Genomic DNA, 5,935 nt, shown 5'->3' on the forward strand with positions numbered 1-5,935 from the left:
ATCCACACCACACCAACATCCACATCACACCAACATCCACACCACACTAACATCCACACCACACTTAGATCCACACCACACTAACATCCATACCATACTAACATCCACACCAACATCCACATCACACTAACATCCACACCACACCACACTAACATCCACACCACACCAACATCCACACTAACATCCACACCACACCACACTAACATCCACACTAACATCCACACCACACCACACTAACATCCACACCACACCAACATCCACACTAACATCCACACCACACTAACATCCACACCACACTAACATCCACACCAACACCAGACCACACTAACATCTACACCACACCAACATCCACACAAACATCCACACCACACTAACATCCACACCACACTAACATCCACACCAACATCCACACTAACATCCACACCAACATCCAGACCACACTAACATCCACACCAACATCCACACCACACCAACATCAACACCACACTAACATCCACACCACACCACACTAACATCCACACCACACTAACATCCACACTAACATCCACACCACACTAACATCCACACCACACCACACCAACATCCACACAACATCCACACCACACCACACTAACATCCACACCACACTAACATCCACAACACACAAACATCCACACCACACCACACTAACATCCATGCCAACATCCACACCACACTAACATCCACACTAACATCCACACCACACCACACTAACATCCACACCACACCAACATCCACACTAACATACACACCACACCACACTAACATCCACGCCAACATCCACACCACACTAACATCCACACTAACATCCACACCACACCACACTAACATCCACACCACACCAACATCCACACTAACATCCACACCACACTAACATCCACACCACACTAACATCCACACCAACACCAGACCACACTAACATCCACACCACACCAACATCCACACACACATCCACACCACACTAACATCCACACCACACTAACATCCACACCAACATCCACACTAACATCCAGACCACACTAACATCCACACCAACATCCACACCACACTAACATCCACACCACACTAACATCCACACCACACCAACATCCACACCACACCACACTAACATCCACACCACACTAACATCCACACTAACATCCACACCACACTAACATCCACACCACACCACACCAACATCCACACCACACCAACATCCACATCACACCAACATCCACACCACACTAACATCCACACCACACTTAGATCCACACCACACTAACATCCATACCATACTAACATCCACACCAACATCCACATCACACTAACATCCACACCACACCACACTAACATCCACACCACACCAACATCCACACTAACATCCACACCACACCACACTAACATCCACACTAACATCCACACCACACCACACTAACATCCACACCACACCAACATCCACACTAACATCCACACCACACTAACATCCGCACCACACTAACATCCACACCAACACCAGACCACACTAACATCCACACCACACCAACATCCACACAAACATCCACACCACACTAACATCCACACCACACTAACATCCACACCAACATCCACACTAACATCCACACCAACATCCAGACCACACTAACATCCACACCAACATCCACACCACACTAACATCCACACCACACCAACATCCACACCACACTAACATCCACACCAACATCCACACCACACCAACATCAACACCACACTAACATCCACACCACACCACACTAACATCCACACCACACTAACATCCACACTAACATCCACACCACACTAACATCCACACCACACCACACCAACATCCACACAACATCCACACCACACCACACTAACATCCACACCACACTAACATCCACACCAACATCCACACCACACCAACATCCACACCACACCAACATCCACACCACACCACACCAACATCCACACCACACTAACATCCACACCACACCACACTAACATCCACACCAACATCCAGACCACACTAACATCCACACCACACTAACATCCACACCAACATCCACACCACACCAACATCCACACCCCACCAACATCCACACCATACCAACATGCACACTAACATCCACACCACACTAACATCCACACCACACCACACTAACATCCACACCAACATCCAGACCACACTAACATCCACACCACACTAACATCCACACCAACATCCACACCACACCAACATCCACACCCCACCAACATCCACACCATACCAACATGCACACTAACATCCACACCAACATCCAGAACACACTAACATCCCCACCACACCAACATCCACACCACACTAACAAACACACCAACATCCACACCACACCAACATCCACACTGCACTAACATCCACACAACACCAACATCCACACCACACCAACATCCACACCACACCACACTAACATCCACACCACACTAACATCCACACCAACATCCACACCACACCAACATCCACACCACACCAACATCCACACCACACCACACCAACATCCACACCACACTAACATCCACACCACACCACACTAACATCCACACCAACATCCAGACCACACTAACATCCACACCACACTAACATCCACACCAACATCCACACCACACCAACATCCACACTGCACTAACATCCACACAACACCAACATCCACACCACACCAACATCCACACCACACCAACATCCACACCACACCACACTAACATCCACACCACACTAACATCCACACCACACTAACATCCACACCACACTAACATCCACACCACACTAACATCCACACCACACTAACATCCACACCAACATCCACACCACACCAACATCCACACCACACTAACACCCACACCACACTAACATCCACACCACACTAACATCCACACCACACCAACATCCACACCACACCAACATCCACTGTTTTAGTTCTCGTGGGGTCCAAACAGCCCCAGCCTGTTTCACAAGGTTTAAACACCACTTCAAAACAAGTCCCAAATACCACCTCCCTATATAGCGCACTAGTTTATACCAGAGCCCTATGGCACCCTATTCCCTATATAGCGCACTAGTTTATACCAGAGCCCTATGGCACCCTATTCCCTATATAGTGCACTACTTTAGACCAGAGCCCTATGGCACCCTATTCCCTATATAGTGCACTAGTTTATACCAGAGCCCTATGGCACCCTATTCCCTATATAGTGCACACTGGATGTTGGTGGTGAGACTGTTCTGTGTTCTAGGTGAATGTTGGTGGTGAGACTGTTCTGTGTTCTAGGTGGATGTTGGTGGTGAGACTGTTCTGTGTTCTAGGTGGATGTTGGTGGTGAGACTGTTCTGTGTTCTAGGTGGATGTTGGTGGTGAGACTGTTCTGTGTTCTAGGTGGATGTTGGTGGTGAGACTGTTCTGTGTTCTAGGTGGATGTTGGTGGTGAGACTGTTCTGTGTTCTAGGTGGATGTTGGTGGTGAGACTGTTCTGTGTTCTAGGTGGATGTTGGTGGTGAGACTGTTCTGTGTTCTAGGTGGATGTTGGTGGTGAGACTGTTCTGTGTTCTAGGTGGATGTTGTTAGTGAGACTGTTCTGTGTTCTAGGTGGATGTTGTTAGTGAGACTGTTCTGTGTTCTAGGTGGATGTTGGTGGTGAGACTGTTCTGTGTTCTAGGTGGATGTTGATGGTGAGACTGTTCTGTGTTCTAGGTGGATGTTGGTGGTGAGACTGTTCTGTGTTCTAGGTGGATGTTGGTGGTGAGACTGTTCTGTGTTCTAGGTGGATGTTGGTGGTGAGACTGTTCTGTGTTCTAGGTGGATGTTGGTAGTGAGACTGTTCTGTGTTCTAGGTGGATGTTGTTAGTGAGACTGTTCTGTGTTCTAGGTGGATGTTGGTGGTGAGACTGTTCTGTGTTCTAGGTGGATGTTGGTGGTGAGACTGTTCTGTGTTCTAGGTGGATGTTGGTGGTGAGACTGTTCTGTGTTCTAGGTGGATGTTGTTAGTGAGACTGTTCTGTGTTCTAGGTGGATGTTGTTAGTGAGACTGTTCTGTGTTCTAGGTGGATGTTGGTGGTGAGACTGTTCTGTGTTCTAGGTGGATGTTGATGGTGAGACTGTTCTGTGTTCTAGGTGGATGTTGTTAGTGAGACTGTTCTGTGTTCTAGGTGGATGTTGATGGTGAGACTGTTCTGTGTTCTAGGTGGATGTTGATGGTGAGACTGTTCTGATGTTGGTGGTGAGACTGTTCTGTGTTCTAGGTGGATGTTGGTGGTGAGACTGTTCTGTGTTCTAGGTGGATGTTTCGTGTGAAAACAAAACGGATTTGTAACATACACATTCCTGTTTTCTTTATGAAGAGATCGTTCCATTCTTTCTGTTTTATGTTGGAATTATGTTCAACATTTTCAGGGGGGGGGGGGGGGCAGTTTCCCAGACACAGATATACTGTAGCCCCCCGCCCAAAAAAAGCCTTTTCAATGAAGATTGTCCTTTATTTATTTATTTTTGTACTAGACTCAATCTGTGTCCAGAAAACCAGCCTCTAAAGTCAAAGGTCATTGAAGCATTTTCTGTCTGTGTTTTTATATTTTTTATTGTTCAAATTGATTTATATTTATTATATTATTTTAAATATATATATTTAAGTATTTCTTTCTCTGTTTTTAAAGTTGACATTAAAACATTAAATCATGATTTTTTTGTATTATTATTTATTTAATATATATTTATTTAACCTTTATTTAACCGGGCAAGTCAGTTAAGAACAAATTCTTATTTTCAATGACGGCCTAGGAACAGTGGGTTAACTGCCTTGTTCAGGAGCAGAACGATAGATTAAATCAATTAAATTCATCATGAATAAGTAGTTATATGCTGTTTTGGTTTGACATTTATTTTTTATTAAATATGTATTTAAAGTTGACATTAAAAAGTAGCTTTTCAGGGACTGAAACACGTGTGTAAGGCGGAGTCAGACGGTGAACAGGGTCTTCTAGAGTTGTTGACGTTTGTTTACCAACAGCTCTCTAATGTGCCTAGCAACACTTCCTACCAGGAAACCTCGTTTACACCACAACCCTGACAACACCTCACCCCTCTATCATAACAACAACAGCCTAAACCCCTCACACACCTCCCCCTCTTTCCTTTCCTCCTCACCCTCCCTCACACCTCCCCCTCTTCCCCTCCCCTACCATGAGGTTCCAGTGTGTCTGCTACCATAACAACAGCTAGATTCTAGAGGACGGCGAGGCGGTCCAACCAGAATGCTGCGTCCGCCCACATCCTGGGGCAGGTTGCTACAGCAACAAAGGAGCACGTGCTGCCTGTTGCCATCCATCTCCTCAGCGTTTCCACGGCGACAGGAGCCAGCCAGCTAGCTGGCGTTAGCGCTCTACACAAACTCAGAAGGGTAGGAGGGAGGAGTCTAGAAGAGTCTAACCCCCACATCCTCCTCCTCCCTCGCCGAGCCTGACGCCTAATCCACCTAAAGAGAGCAGGGTGTTTTTCTCTTTCTTCAAACAATTCATCCCCCGCTCTCTCCATCTCTCCTCCCTCTCCTCTCTCTCTCTCTCTCTCTCTCTCTCTCTGTCTCTCTCCATCTCTCCTCCCTCTCCTCTCTCAAACTCTAATCCCTCTATCGTTGGGTTAAAACACAACAACAACCGCTATATGGCCGCGTGGTCTTTGTTCCCAGCGGGGATCTCATTTCCTCTCTGCTCCCCCAGTAGAGGCTGATCTGTCTGGGGTACAGACCGGCCGGGAGAGGGGTACAGGTGGAGGGAGCTGGAAGTTGGCCCACCTGGACAGATGTGATCTGTTATGACCTCAGTGTCAGAGGGCTTTTTGGAAAAATATAATCCTGTGTGGTTGTTGTGTTTTAAAGGCCTATTATCTCTCTCTCTCTCTCTCTGTCTCTGTTTCTCTCT

Source organism: Oncorhynchus kisutch, linkage group LG29, assembly GCF_002021735.2.
Source record: "Oncorhynchus kisutch isolate 150728-3 linkage group LG29, Okis_V2, whole genome shotgun sequence".
NCBI lineage: Eukaryota > Metazoa > Chordata > Actinopteri > Salmoniformes > Salmonidae > Oncorhynchus > Oncorhynchus kisutch.